Below are 16,985 nucleotides of genomic sequence, written 5' to 3'. Positions count from 1 at the left end.
ATTAACTTATAATATATTGTGGATATATATAAAGATATAGGATAATGTTTAGGGTATGGGCAACAAGGTAGGGGTTTTGCGGTCTTGAGTTTGAGGTCATTGATATAGAATGATTAAAGTTACAAGTCCAAGCATACTTGAGAAAGGTTAGCGCAATCATCTCTCTCCATCTCTCTCTAATCCAAATGAGAGCAAATATGTTAGCAAGAAACATTTTAGGAGGATTTTCTAACAAGGTTTATCTACCATGGTTCTCGTATTCGGATTTTTCCGATAATTTTATTGTGACGGGCTTTTTTCGGAGGCTAGCCATCATGGAAGAACACATTGTGGACTATGGGGCAGATAGCCCTTACCATGTCCAAACATTTTGACCACACCCAAAATATAACTCCAAAATTTTCCATTCTAAGTCTCAAGGGACACTTGTCTATCTCAAGTCTAATCTAGACGAGAATGTTAATAACCCTATTAACTTTAGGAAAAATATTGAGGTGGTGAGCCCTTTGTTTTATACTGAGACAAATCTCCAAATAGACCATGTAGTACATGCATCATTTTTAAGCTTCAAATGCCTTTCTCCACTTCCCCAGGAAATTGAATATCTAGATCCTTCGGAGTAGATTAGGAAGAAGTTCTCCTAGGAGGTCATTCAAAAAGTGGAATCCAAGCAATGGAGGAAAAGGTTCATTCGAGCTAAAAAAATAAAGGTGAAAATGGTATTAGGGTTAGATGTGTGGAGTGAGGAGGTCTTAGACATCTTGGGAAAGACTATAGTGTAGTGTTTCTATGGTAAGATTATCTCGCTAGAATCCCCTAAAATATGGATTGAGGATAATTGGGTTTCTTTAATGGATATGCTTTAGTGGTCCATGTTTTAACTAGAGGATGAGTGTGTTTTCTTCTACATTTAGACTTAGGTGCAAATGACCTTTTAGGTAAAATTCAAAGTTGGGGGCCATTAGGTCTTGTGGTACAAAGATGAAGCATAGACTTTGACTTCTCAAGGGAACCAATTTTCCACAAACAATATGTAAGATTTTGTTGGGGTTCCCTCTAGTGCCTTGGTGAAAATAAATCTTGAGTTCAATAGGAAATAAGATCCACAAATTTGTGGAGTTAGAGCTAAATTTGGACTCAAAAAACGATAAAAGATGGGCATGGACTTAGCTTGAGGTGGACCTACAAGATGGCTTGTTGGAAGAAATAGAATTGGTTTGTGGATGTAACACTGATCCAGGTGGATGTTGGTGGCCACCCACCTATCCCACTTGGACCCCCTAAACTTCTAGAGCTGTTTTGAGGCCCTAAACGACATTTTTTGGGAAATCTAGGAGCAGCATGGGTCCATGGACCGACGTTGCTCTTCCCAAATTTGTAGTGCTCAGATAGATCTTTCTAACGAGCTATTGTACGCATCAAATGAAGATCGGGTGCCAAAGTTACGACCCAGGGAAGTTGATGTAACAACTTACCCAAAACAGTGCCCACAATTTGGTGTTTCCTCTTCTAAGATTAGGTTTTGGGATGTTAAGGGTTTTCCATTGTTTCTCAACAATAAATAGGCCCTCCAGCCTCATTGTAACACAGCTCAGAGGGATGTAGCCACCACATCTCTTCTCAGAGATAAGCTACCATCACCCTGGCTGGTTTATTTCCATTTTTGTTTGTAAGCATATTTCAGTATTTTACATTAATGAAGTGAAGTATTATTTCCACTGCATCTCTGTGTTTATGGTTATCTCTGTAATTTTTTGCATTCCTATTTAAATCCTAATCAGTGGTATCGGAGCAGTCTGCTTTTTCTCTGTTTTTCTTTGCATGTCCCCAACGAGGTCGGGATATAAGGAGTTAGGGCTTGAACTGGTCGAACCTTAGCAAGACCAACCTCGCAAATCCCGATGGACTCCCATGGCGGATAAGAAGAAAGATGAGGGGGTGGGAGATCCTATCAAAATCTTGCTCAAAGAAGCCCTTGAGCGACAAAGGAATGCGATGATGGACAACTTTGCACAGATCCTTCAGCGGCTACCCAGAAGCAATGCATCGGCTTCCAACGGATACTTAGGAAACGCCACGCCCTTTAAGGTACAAGTTAATTTTGAAATCCCCATCTTCGAGGGTCAAATAGACGCAGATGCCGTAGATAAATGGTTAAATCTGCTAGATGGGTATTTTTCTGTTCATGAATTTTCGAGTCAGGAAAAGATTATTTTCTCTCTTCTCAAAGCAGACCCCCACGATAAGGACTGGTAGGGAAACCTATTGCGAGTAGAAGGATGAAAGTATGGGCTCACTATTTTCAGCTGCACCCACTTGGGCTTCATTCCGGGATGCCATCAAGGATCAGTACTACCCTGTCAAAAGCTACGAGGACAAATACATAAAGTGGACCACGCTGTGACAGGGAAGGGACCAAGATGTGCTGGAGTTCACAAACATTTTTCATACCCTTCGCACAAAATTGGGCATCAAATATTCTGAGCTGCATTTGGTACTCAAATACCGTGGCTGCCTACACAGATACATCCAAGAAGAGATGGAGTTCCTGAACATCTCCTCGCTCGGCACGACGTATCGATACGCTGTCAAAATCGAGCAAAAGTTCAAACAGAAAAAGCGAGACTTTGGATCGGCAAATCCAAAGACCAAAGGACAAAGCCAAGGCGGGGTGACCCAAGACAACCCGTAGAAACCGCAAGAAAATAACAACACCATGAAGTTGAAGAAGGACATAGGAAAGTGGTGTGAGTTCCACAAGAGCTCCACTCACAACACAAGTGAGTGTCGAATGAAGCAGTCGTTGGTGACCAATTTGAAGGCTTTAGAATCAGATGCATGTTCTGACCCTGAATCAGAGCTTAGCAAGGGGAATGGGAAAGGGAAGTAGATCATTGATGTGGAGACCAACGTCATTGTTGCCACCGCCAAGATCCAGAAGAATGAGCCTGAAGATCTAGAGGAGGGGGAGTGTCTTTTCCACTCATAGATGTGGGTGAACAGTTCGCCGCTGCAATTCATTGTTGACAGTGGGAGCCAAAAGAACCTCATTTCAACAGAGGTCGTTAAGCGGTTGGGCCTACCGATTACACCACACCCGCAGCCATACAGTATCAGGTGGCTTCACCAAGGACGAGATCTCCGAGTTCACCAGCAGTGTCGCCTTCCCTACAGCATCAAACCCTTCACAAATGAGGTATTGTGTGATGTTACACCTCTCGATGTTTGTGATGTATTATTAGGCCAACCATACTTGTGGAGGCGACATGCTGTGTATGAGTCAAGGCCTCGCGCTATCATTATTTCTTTGTGTAATTCATTATACAGGATACTAGAGGTAGCCCCACCTATCGCCACCTCTTTGATCACTGCTAAGAAAAGCAGCAAGCTCATCTCCCAGACTAGGAAATTCATTTTCTGTTTGGTTTTCTCCCAAAGTAAGGGGAATATCGTCACCACATCCATGACCCCCGTGATGGATTCCCCCACGCAGTAGCAGCAGCAAAGGGATACAGTCATGATAGAACACAAGAAAAACTTCTCCTCACCCACAAGGGTACCACACAAGCTTCAGGTGGGCAACAAAGTCTGGTTGCATATGCAGAAAGAACGCCTCACAAGAGCCCATCAGAAGCTCCGACCACGCCGACATGGTCCTTACACCATTACCAAGGCTATGGGAAATAATGCTTTGGAGCACAACATTCCTCCATTCCTTCACCTGCACCAAGTGTTCAATGTGTACCACCCTCGACCATGCTTCCCACCATTACTGGACATATCCAAGATTACAGAACAACTCACTAGGGACCAAGTTCAGTAGATGGAGGAACTCAACGCAATGGGGACCATTGCTTCCTAAGGGGGGAGGAATAATCCAGGTGGATGTTGGTGGCCACCCACCTATCCCACTTGGACCCCCACAACTATCTCTTTCAATTTTTTAGTTTCCGTAATTGTAGCACAATATACTATTTTTAGTAGTTTTTCGGTTCCTGAACTTTCGGAACCGTTTTGAGGCCCTAAACGACGTTTTTTGGGAAATCTAGGAGCAACATGGGTCTATGGACCGATGTTTCTCTTCCTAAAGTTGTAGTGCTTGGATAGATCTTTCTAATGAGCTATTGTACACGTCAAACGAAGATCGAGTGCCAAAGTTACGACCCCGGGAAGTTGATGTACCAACTTACCCAAAACGGGGCCCACAATTTGGCGTTTCATCTTCTAGGGTTAGGTTTTGGGATGTTAAGGGTTTTCCATTGTTTCTCAACAATAAATAGACCTTCGAGCCTCATTGTAACACAGTTCAGAGGGATGTAGCTGCCACATCTCTTCTCAGAGATAAGCTACAATCGCCCTAGCTGGTTGATTTCCATTTCTGTTTGTAAGCATATTTCAGTATTTTACATTAATGAAGTGAAGTATTATTTCCATTGCATCTCTGTGTTTATGGTTATCTCTGTAATTTGTTGCGTTCCTATTTAAATCCGGATCAAATACCCCCAAAATGACCTCGTGTAGATGTTTGTAGATACTTTTATTAGGTTGGTGGACTAGGTTGTGTTTGCTGTAAGTGCCCATGTATTTATATGTGCATATTTGTTTTTCGGGTGTTTATGCCTATGTTTATATGTCTTGAGGCTAGAATGCTTGTTTGATTAAGGCCAAAGAGCTTTTATGTTAAAATGCTAGTGAGCCTAGCCATGAATATATGTAATCACACCCATGCTATAATAAAATATAGCATGGATGCAAAATACCAGATGAAAAGAGTATGGGGGGATATGACTCCATAGTAAGAAAGGCGAGGGTGTGGAACTATGACATGTTTTGTAAGCCATGTCAATAATATTATATTCCAAAAGTGACTTTATGGACATAACCAAAAGTTTATAAAAAAGGGCATGTATAAGCCTATGTCATACCTTGGTTTTCTATCCTAAGTCCATAAGTGAATGGACAAATAAGGCTATGGCAGTTCCCATGTAGTGAGGGTGAGCTCCTTGGTGACATTTGGAAAAATGACTTCATTCATACATAAGTCATGTTTTCCATGATTGTGGGGTTTCATTCCATAGTTTTGGTCATCATTCAAACATCATCCAAATAACCATTCTCCTTGGTACTTCCCTTGTTTTGTTGAGACTAGTTGAGTATGATCTTAGATATGCATTGAAGCTTATGACCTATGTAAACTATTGGGAGTTTGTCATTGGAATATGTGGGAAATTTTTCTTTCTCGTCTTGGGAAAGGATGAAGCTTGGAGGGGGGAACTTGTTGGGTAAGATTTCCTAGTGTGAGGCTTGAGGGGTTCCTAGAAGATCCTTGAGGGTAGATGGAACTCTTAGAGTTACCGTTCTTTTAGACTTCCCAAATGGACTATGCTAGAAGCCCAAAAAGTGTATAGCCTAAAGGATTACAATTGTTTTCCTCTGAGATAATTCTAGGTTAGGTAAATATGCCAGAGCATCTAAAATGTTTTGTTGTTTTTAATTTATGGAGGACCAATGTTTTAAGCTTATGTAAACATGTACTACATCCTAAATTATCTTAATACAATGAAAGGCCCGATTCTTTACCTCTAAACAGTAATTTAGATTTAAGAAGATTTGGAAGGAACAATTCTAAGAAACTACAACTTTTAAATATTTAAACAGAATATTTAAAATTATCGTAAGAAAAAGATGCTAGCAAACTATGTTCACTGCCCAACAAAATGCATTTAAGTTTATGAAGAAGTGACAATTAATTAATGTAGATGAGTTAATTTAGACAGGTAATCTAATAAACTAATCTCTGTAATAGGTTATAACTTCACAAGGGATTTAAGATAGATTAATATTTAGTTATATCTTACCTAGATTTCTTCAATAGAAATAAATACATGCAGAAACAACAAAATGAAATGAATAACTTAAGAAGAACTCACAAATATGACAAGTTGTTTGAAGCAAATCTAGAATCGTTTTATTGATATCGGACAACTTTAGATACATGTAATTCTGCTCAACAAAACTTATCCCAAGGGTTCAACCCTTCATAATTCGATTTTGGAAATATTTATATAATTTTTTCCCAAAATATCTAGACTTAAATATCTAGATTTGTTTGAAAAATATCTAAAATTGTTTTTTATAAAAATAGTGCAAAAACATAGGGAAATAAAACTATTGAAGTTGTTGTCGCTGCTTTCGAGGATTCTTGTGCTGGTTTGGGTTGATTAATCTATTACTGTGCTGCTGATAATTTTTTATGACCACTGACTCATTTACTCTAGTAAATTACATAATTCTTCCCACCTTTCTTCATTTGGAATTGTATATTTGACTAATTGTTTGAACGTTTCATCCACCTTAGTGTATTTTTTGAAAGTTAGTTTAACAAAAAAAAATGATTTATCTCATGCTTGATGAGTAAATCATAACTAAGGCCTTCCATAAAATCTTCACGTGTGATTGTACCTTTAATCTTCGAAAATATGGATTTATCCTTGGCAATTGAATATAATTTCTTTTGATATTCTTCTAAATTAATCAATTTATCTCCAATTCCCTTTAATCTATGCAGTCCTTTTCGATGTAACGCAAAGAATTTTCAGTGAAACCTCTGGATACTTGATTCGAGGTCATGGCACTTGTTTTCTAGTTGCAGCATCAAATTTTTCTTAGTTAGAATCCTTCTCACTTCCAAAATAGTTTATGTCCTATCCACTATGTTATATTCTTCCAGTTCATCTTTGGTTTTGGAATTCATAACCCTTATTAATACATTTTCTTTTCTTGGTTTTAAACCCAAGTCCTTCTTCAAATCTGCTATTACTTCTTGGGCTCTGTGCACTAGTTCATCTTGCTCAAAGATGATCTCAATTGAAGGCCATATATCAATGATGGCCTCATTTATTTCTATCCAGATACATTTCTTAGCCTATGTAATGGTGTCAGCTATGATAGATTAACTTTCTAAGAATTTAATTATTTGCATAAGCTTATGTGTCTTCTGCAACTCAACTAAATATACATTATCAACCTTTGTTTTTTTCTCTTGCAAATTATGAAGATGACTTCTCAATTTCTCAATTTCTTGTCCCTTAATTGATAAATCTTCTATTGCTTTTGCAAGGTCTGTTGTTGAATCAATAGATTGAGTTTCCACTCCTGAATTCGTTTTGATGTAGATGTTGTTATTGTTGTAGTTGTACCTAGCATTGTTGTCACTGGAACTGCTGAAAGAACAACATTTTATTCGCAGGTTCCATGTTGTTCCTTTTCCTTTAAAAGACTCTCAATTTTAGTTTCCATTTTTTCTATTTGTGCATTCTGTTCAATTATGATTTTGAAAATGTTATCCTTCTCTTTTTCTAGATGTCCTATTTCTTTAGTATGTGGCTCTTCTGTAGAAGGAAGCTTAAGTTGTTTTCTCAAAGTAGTTATGTTTGCATTCTTTCTCTTGATTACCTCTTATGTTGCTTTCACATTGGTGGGATCATATCCCAGCTTTATCACTAAATCCTTTAAATATTTGATCCTTGTATCTTTAGCTAAGGAAGATATTTTTTCTAACTTCAACTGAGATTGAATATTTTCTAATGATTCTTGAAGCTTAGATGTTGTCATAGCTGAACTTGTGAGAGCAATATATCATCTTACCAGATTGTTCATGTAAATCAATCTTGTCAATAGGATAAATTAAGTTTGCATCAAAAGAAAACACTGATTTAGTGTAATCATTTGCATTTCTAGGATGAGTGCTTTTGGGTTTCAGGAAGGCCATTTGAATCTTTACCTTCACAGTGTCGAAGGTAGAAAGTAGCCTATGTTGTAACTTTGATGTTTTCTTCCAAAACTATAAATAAGGGAAGATATCAAAGCCTCATTCCTCTTCTTAATTTCCTTGTAAAATGTAAATATGCTTTGTTCTCTCTGAGTCTGATGTGATTCTCATGTATGAGATGATAATACATCTAGACTAGCTGAATACATATGGGATCCTATAGTCATTTCTTCTCTTCTAGAAGATGATGCCATAAATGGGTCTGTCATGACAATTGGGCACTGTTGTGTAGTATCTTCTTGTTGTGTTTCACTTGTATTATTTGTCTTCTGCCTCTTACTGTATATTTTGAATTCCTTGGCTGAAATTTCTATCACCATAGGGGAAGCACTGTCCCTTGGCCTTTTGTCTTGCTTTTCTTCTGGTACAGGAGTCTGTGATGTTGTAGATGATATAACTTGCTCTTTCGCCTCCTAAAGTGTATCCCTCCACCATTCATCTTGGTTCATGTATTGTTCTATCTCAGGCCTAGGAGTGTGAGCATATGGGGTAGTGTTTTTCTCTACCCTTAATTTTGAAATCACTCCTATGGGATCATATGACTAGGTGAAACTAAGTTTGAAATTCATATGTTTCAAAAGAGTTTATGCTTCCTTCCTTGCTGATCTAGCATTGCAAATAAATCGCCCTACTTGATTTTTGATTTTAAATTGAGCCTTCTTCTTCGCTGCTACAAAATGAAGCTGATCCATGTTAATCATCTACCTGATATATTCCAATGAAAAAATCCGGATAAGGACAAACTTAGGTAATCTATATGGAGGTAGTTCAAATCCATATATCCTAATCTTTGTATAATTTTGGTATAGATACCAATCTCTTATTTTGGTTTGTTCACTAAGATGTATAATTTTTCTGATCTTTGGCCCAATCCTTGGTTCTACATCAATGTTTAATAAACAAGAAACAACATATAGAAACTTATCCACAAAGTCATTGAATGTGAATTCAATGGTGTTCTTCCTCACCAAGGAAGTCCAATGGATTACTGATTGTGGATCTCCTTGATTGTCCATCTTCTGTAAGGGAAAATAAAACCTCTCTAACTGATAAAACATGAACAAATATACTAAGACAGAATCGTATTTGAACACTCCTTCTATAGACAACTTCATGAACTGATCATGAATTGATTCTGCTAAGAATTCACTATAAATGAAGATAAGAGATGACTTTTCATTAACTAAGAAATCTAACAAGAAACCTATAAGGACCTCATCGACCCACTGATTGGAATAATAACCTAACAGACATCAGACAATGGATATTATCTGCTTGGTCATTTATGGAAACATAGATGATTGATATTGTGGATTGGTTTTATGCAATTGGACATTTTCTAGTAGAAAGGTTTCAAAACTCTTGGCTCTTTGGGGAAAATCAAGATGTTTATAGATATCCATGAGGGATTCTTGAGAAAATGGATGGAAGGGTTTATGGTTTTGAGTCTGTAACTTTTGTCAATTAATTGATTCAACAGTAATTGTAAAAATAGCTTCATTGTTTTGGGAAACCATTGCTCTTTGACTGGGAACATACTTAACATGACACCATGAAATGAATTCTGGGAAATGATGGGTTTGTGGAATGATATACTGAGGTAAAGATGAGTGTCAAAGGTTTAATTCATCACTTAAGTCTAAAAATTTATGTTTTAACCAATTGTGGAGTTCATAAAGATCAAACTCGCAGTTGATTTCAGAAACTTTATAGAGTCGGTCCACTAATGGCTAATGGTCTAAGTTGATAGTGGGAGGAAGCATGGGGTTTTCTGAAGTTTTCAATTTCTTCTTTGAAGACATGACTGAAAGAAAAGGAGTGAGAAGCATATGTAATTACCCGGAGATGAATGATTCCCTTGTTGACTGATAGGTGGAATGGTCTCTTGAGTTTCACTGGTTACTTTGGCGTTTGTTCGGCTTGCTAACTCGTAGCAATTGTTCAATTTATGACTTAGCAGAGGATAGAGAGAAAATACAAGCAACCAATAATATTCAACAAAACATAAAAAATGTTTTTAATGAGTTTAAATGGTTGTATCACAAATTATACATCAAATGGGCATGCGGGACATTAATGTGTAACGAGAAATTTTAAAACGGGAGTATGGTTGGCGAATAAGGAGTTGATAGATGGCAGAATGGGGATTTTTATTTAAAACTATCGAGAGCAGGTGTAACGACTTTATGGATGGGAGAGAGTGGATTTCAGAGGCGGTAGGAGGCAGTTTATGGTTTTGGAGCAAGGGGGTGTAGAGTGAACGTGAGAGGGGCATGTGGTGGAGGCGGTATGAGGGATGACCACTTTTCGCAACCCCCTCATTCATTAAACTTCATATGGGCTAAGGGGATGCGAAGTAGTCTAAGAGCCATTGATCTCTTAGCATTGCAAATCATATTCGTCAGAATTTTATTACATTTAACAAAAACGACAAACATTCTTATCGTTTGTCTAGTTACAAAATAAACTCTTTTTTTGTTTAATTTAATCACATTTAAGATTTAATCAAACCTGATTAATTATTGAAAAACGACATTTTAAATAGCGCGTTGCATTTTGGGATATATATATATATATATCCCTTTTTCACAATATCTATATATATATTTTTTTTAAAAACATCTAACTTATCACAACAATCAATGTTACAACATCGACTCCAACTGGGGACTGCTTCCTCCTATAGGATGCAGAGAACATGCAGATCCAAGTGCCTTCTTCTCGGGCTAATGGAGTCTTTGTTGAAAAAAAACCATACTTTCAGGAAAATGGAACAAACCGGTAATGTACAAATGATGAATGACTGAAGAAATCTCAGTACTGGATATAGTGTTTCAAATATTTTCCATTCACAGACAATGAAGAATATTTCCCTTCTAAGTTTTGCAAAACAAAAGTATTGTTGCCTTTCACCTCTGCAATGGTAAAAGGTCCAAACCATAGATTATCAAACTTTCCATGCTTTCCTTTGTCTTCTCTTCTAGCATCCCATTTTAGTACTAAATCTCCTTCTTTGAAATCTCTTTCTCTAGCCTTTCTGTCAAACAAGCTTTTCATTTTGTTATGATATTTTCGAAACTTATATTGGACTTCGTATTTGTGTTCATTAAGTTCTATAATCTGATTGATTCTCCTAGAAAAATCATCGTATTCTTCATTTTCTTCTTGTAAGAATTTCATGACAGGAAAATCTAGTTGTGTAGGAAAAATGGCCTCGATGCCATAAACAAGTTGAAAAGGTGATTTTCCTGTTGATCTCTTTGGTGAAATTATATTTGCCCAAACTGCATACTTAAGATGGTTGTCCCAATTTCTCTTATGATCTGCAAGTACCTTTTTAATGACTTTGACTAGACTTTTGTTTGAAGACTCTGCCAATCCATTTCCTTGAGGATAATAAGGGTTAGAATGATGTAGTAGAATTTGATATTTTTGGAAAAACTCAATCATTTTAATACTACTGAATGCTAGTGAATTGTCTGTAACTATCTGTTGGGGACATCCAAATCTAGATAGTATGTTTTCTTCAATGAATTTAATGGCAACAATATCAGTAGCATTCCTGACTCGTATAGCTTCTACCCATTTTGTAAAATAATCTGTGGCAGTTAAAATCCATTTATGTCGACTGTTGGATGTTGGATGAATATCTCCAATAAAATATAATCTCCACTATAGGAAATGTGCTTCAAATAGGACTGGAACCAGAGGGAGTGCTGCTAATCTTTGCTTTCCAGAAAGAATTTGACATGGTATGCAGCTTCAAACCTTTACTCCTACTTGTGCAAATAATTTTGGGCAATAAAACCCAACTCTTAAAATCTTGTATGGTGTTGCTCTCCAAACATAATGACCACCACAGATACCTGTATGAAACTAATTTATAACTCCTTTTGTCTCACTTTTTGTTAAGCATAACAAAAGGATGTTTAGTGGATCCTTCCAATATGGATTTGCATTGATGATGCAATATTTTATGGCCTTTAACTTGAGTGTTTTGCATTGATTCTTTGTGAATCCAGGTGGATACTCAAAATCACAAAGAAAATGCGCAATATCAGTGTATCATTCTAAAAGAAGAAATTTCTCATCAATGTGGAGTGGAAGAGGAATTGATTCAGCTAAAGGTGAAGGTTCTTGTGGATTCTTCTTTGTTGATATTTGAGAAGGTTCTTGTGGATTATTCTGTGATGATATTTAAGAAGGTTCTTATGGATTCTTCTCTGTTGATATTTGGGAAGGTTCTTGTGGATTCTTCTCTGTTGATATTTGAGAAGGTTCTTGTGGATTCTTCTTTGCTAATATTTGCATCACAAAATTTATCCCCAAAACTTTACAATTGGATTTAGCTAAAAGTTTGGATAAACCCTGACCCTTTATCAACTTTGTAGATTTGATTATAAGATCAAATTATAATATCTTAGTGATCCATATTCCTCTTGAACAATCTGTATTAGGCTATGATAATACAATTTTAACAACATTGTTTGGAACATATGAAATAATCGAAGAATGAAGGATATAGAATCTAAAAGCTTTCAAGGCTTCAACTAAGGCATAAGCTTGTTTTTCAATAATGTCATATTTCAACTCAACATCTCTCATGACTTTACTGAAAAAGGCAATAGGCTGATCATCTCCATTTTCATTCTTTTGCAAAAGGACAATAGCTAGGGTGTTTTCAGAAGCAAAATAGAAAATACTAAAAAGTTTAGAATAGTTTAGACAAGCTAATACTGGGGCTTCAGAAATAGATTTCTTGATTTGGGTAAAAGAAAATCTTGCTTGAGCTTCCCACTTGACTTCATGGTCTTTTCTTAGCATATCAATAATATCCTTAACTATTTCATCATAGTTTGGTATAAATCTCCTTAAAGAAGTTGATTTTCCCGAGAAAATCTTGAACTTCCTTTTTATTCCTTGGTAGTGAAAGTGCTTGTATGGTTGAAACTCACTTTGTGTCAATGACTTCTCCTTCATTTGAAATAATATGACCAAGTAATTTTACTTCTTTTATTGCAATCAAGGACTTCTTCAGATTTAGTGATATCTCGAACTTCCTGCACCTATCAAAAACCTTTCTCAAGTAATTTAAATGTTTTTATCAGAACTTGAAAATAAAGTTAGATCATCTAGATAAATGACAACAAATTTATTAATCTTACCAACAAATTCTAAATCCATAGCTCTTTGGAAAGTAGCTCCAACATTTTTTAGTCCAAAAGGCATCCTTGCATACATGAATGTACCCCAAGAAGTTGTGAATGTTGTCTTCTTTCTATCTTCTAGGCTCACCATTATATGATTGTATCCAGAAAAACCATCTAACATAGAAATTCTATTAGAACTTGAAACTTTTTGAAGTAATTGATCCATCTTGGGTAATGGACAATTGTCCTTTAAGGATGATTTGTTTAAGTTCCTGAAATCCACACACAATCTGATTTCACCATTTTTCTTTCTTACTGAAACCAAATTTGCTATCCAATCAGAATATCTTAAGGGAACTATGATTTTGGCATCTAGTAGATTTTTAAGTTCTTTTTCAATTGTGGGGAGCAAGAATGGATTTATTTTCCTTAACTTTTGCTTAAAATGTTTAGCTTCTGGTTTTAGACGAATTTTATGTTCAATGAGTGTTGTATCATATGTTTTTAGCTCATCATAAGACCAAGAAAAAACATCTTTGTAATTTTTAAGGAGACTTAGATATTTATCTTTTGTTTCCTTTGGTAATGATGCAAGGTTTTTAATATTTCTGATTTCTTCTTAAGTTCCAATATTGCATTCTTCTATATCTTCTTGAGGTGAATACGATAATAAGCTTTTAGGAACATCATTGTGGTCAAATAATTTTTCAAGAGGAACTAAGCCCTTTGGGATGAAATTGTTGGGTAGCTAAATGATGTTATGATCAACCATTTTTTATTTTAATTGTGAAGTTTCATTTTCCTTATTCAACTCTTTATCTTCAAGTTGTTGTTCTTCAATTTGTAAGGCTGAAAATTCATCAATTACTTGCAAAAACAAGTTTAAATGTTCACCATCTTCAAATATTTGCCAATATTTAATATTATGAGGAATTGAGGGTTTGTATTTTACCTGAATATGATATTGTAGCTCCATTTGATAGGGAATTTTAAAAGAACTAGTTGAAACAGCTAAAGAGTCTGCACGAATATTCTCATTTCTTGGAATAACAGTGATGTTAAATGCCTGAAAGAAATTATCCACTGAATCCCATACCTCATTTATGTAAGATCTAAGTTTGGGGTGTTTTGTTTGACAAATATTCCTTACTTGTTTAACAATGAGTTCTGAGTCACTCAATACACTTAGATTTTGCACTTTAAGACTTTTGGCTAATTCCGATCCTAGAAGTAAAGCTTCATATTCTGCTAGGTTGTTTGTAACATCAAATTCTAACTTATAGGATTGAGTTATGTTCTCTTTATCTTATGAAATAAGTACAATACCAACTCCAACTACTTCTTTTGAAAAGGCTCCATCAAACTATAGTTTCCAAATATCAGTTTTTACAGCCTTAGGTTTATCCACAATTTGTTGAATGCTAAGCTGAGTGTTTTATAAGTTATTTGATGATAGTGTGAAACATCCAAAATCTTGATCAACTGCATAAATTGAATGATTTCTTGCTTGACCATCTCTACAAATAGTATTAATGAATCTAACCTCCCTGTATAATATAAGTTGTTCACCTGCATATGCAGGAATAGTAGCATAAAACATGCCCATTTGTAGACTTCCTCCTAATTTGGCACAACATGATCTAGATAATAATATACCAAATTTAGGAGGAATATCTGTAACTACAATATCTAACACTACACTCTTAACAGGGATTTGTGCTAGAGTGACAACTAGGTCTTTAATAAGTCCAAGACAGGGTACCTTCGTTGAGTCGAAAGTATATAGATCATGATAAGGTCTAGTGATTTGTAATTGAAGTTGATCCATGATCACTTTAGGCATCAGATTATTGGAAGCCCCATAATCTAACATACAGTTGTATAACAGAAAATCATGAACTTTTAAAGTGACATAAAAAGGTGGTACATTTTTGTCAATCATATTAGAGCAGGGATCAAAGATCATTGAAGGTTTTTCATCTTGCAAGCTTATTACATCTCCTTCAACATCAACACTTGAAGATTGAATCCATTTAGAAACTTGGTTTTTATAACCTGGATTTTTGGAAAGTTCAGACAAAGGAATAGGTATTTTGACCCTTTCTAATTCTCTTTCCACATTGAAAGTAGTTAGAACAATTTTATCAATTGAACCCAGTTCATTTGATTGATTCGATGGTTGAATTGTTGTTTTTTGAGTTTAAATAGTTTTAATTGGTGGTTCATTTACAATGAAATTTTTAGAAGGTCTACGAGACCCTAGTCTTGGTCTTAAATCATATCTTCTATTTAATTCTACAATTAAGAATTCAGAAAAGGCATGATATTTTGAAACTTGTGAATTTTCTTGATTTTGTTGTGGGAATTGATTTTGAGGAAGAGGGACAATGGCATTTTGAATTGATGAATGATCAAAATTATTGATGTCATCTGTAATGAGAGGGCCAATGTCTACATCTTCCTGAACATAAATCATTAGTGGAGGTTGAATTTGCTGATCATTATTAGGTCTTTACAAAATTTAGGGTTAGGGAGGTCTCCTATATTGAGCTTGATGTCTATTTGTTGTTTTTTGAACTGTCCTAGGTTGTGCCTCCATTTTTGAAATCATATTGGAAATATTTCTAAGCAGTGAAGTGATTTCATCTATTTTTTGATCTTCCTTTTTACTATTTGATGAAGAACCTTGTTCCCTAGCTTTCATTTTTCTTTCAGCCTTTTCTTCTTTAGCATTAAGTTTAGCTGATGCTAATCTATTGGCTTCAACTTCTATGGAATTTGTGTGCATGTATTCAAGGGTGATAGATGTTATTTCTCTAAGCATGATTGTGAAATCATATTCAAAAGCTTTAGAAAATCTAACTTTAGCTATTGTTACTAGTGGTTTACAGTGAGGTGGCATCTTACGATAAAATTTGTTAAACCTTTTTATAAAATCATCCATGGGTTCACCATGATTTTTCTTCATTTATGCAAACTCTGTAACTAAATATACAAGATCCTTTTTAACCCCCCATTGATTTTTAAATATGGTGGTTAACTCATTCCAAGACCAAATGGAATTTTCTCTTAGTTGTCTAAACCAAATTCTAATGCTTCCTTCAAGTGATTGAACGAACAATCTCATGTACACATCTTCATGTTAACAACAAAGTCCAAGAAGGAAACTAAGTGATATTCAGTAGACAAACAAATTTCTCCATTAAATCTGGGTAGATGTTTTAAATACCCATCAAGAAAATTATTAAGTTGACCAAGGAGTTGTAAAGTAGCATACCTATGTTGAATGATATGTTGAAAACCAACCATACTAGAAGATGAGGATGAGTCTATAGAAGATGTTGTAGATAAATATGAATTTGTGGGAGAATATGGAGGTGGAGATGAAGGCGGAGGACCTCTTGAAATTTTTATTAATGGCGATTGAATAACTAACTTCTGCACTTTAGGTTCAAATTTTCCTTCAATTTCAAATAAAGGATTTGTATAGACTGAAAAAGTGTCCTCGGGTTTGGGAGGAGTAGATGCAAAAGTATGAATAGTTGGTGAGATAAAATCACTAGGTTTTAACTCAAGTAGTTGTACATCTAACTCTTCTTCTGACTTAGGTGTTTTTGAAAGGGTTTCATGGATTTGATATGATTCTAATTGATGGACTAGAAGGGTTGACTGCAGATCAACTCCTCTGGACAAAAGTTATAATACCTTTGGTGGTAAGTCAGACAATTCAGAGGGAATTAGAACAGACCTAAAAGAATAAGTAGCTGAAACAATTTCAGGTTTTATTGGTACAAAAGAATAGTTACAAGCTTCTAATATTCTTCCTAAAGAAGCTTCTCTTACCGGTTTCTCTGGATTTGATAACGGAGAATAAAGTTCATGGTTAGAATGAGATCTGGTATGTTTGGAAGAACCCCGTTTGGCTTGTCACAAGTTGCCAGGTGAAAGATCTTAACATGCTAATCCTTTATTCACCTTAAAGGAAAAGCTTAATCGTTGTCGCA

The sequence above is a fragment of the Pinus tabuliformis genome, chromosome 4_2 (assembly GCF_031772625.1).
Source record: "Pinus tabuliformis cultivar Carrire ecotype Pingquan chromosome 4_2, CPIR1, whole genome shotgun sequence".
In the NCBI taxonomy this organism is placed as follows: domain Eukaryota; kingdom Viridiplantae; phylum Streptophyta; class Pinopsida; order Pinales; family Pinaceae; genus Pinus; species Pinus tabuliformis.
Note: the sequence above shows the minus strand (reverse complement) of the source record.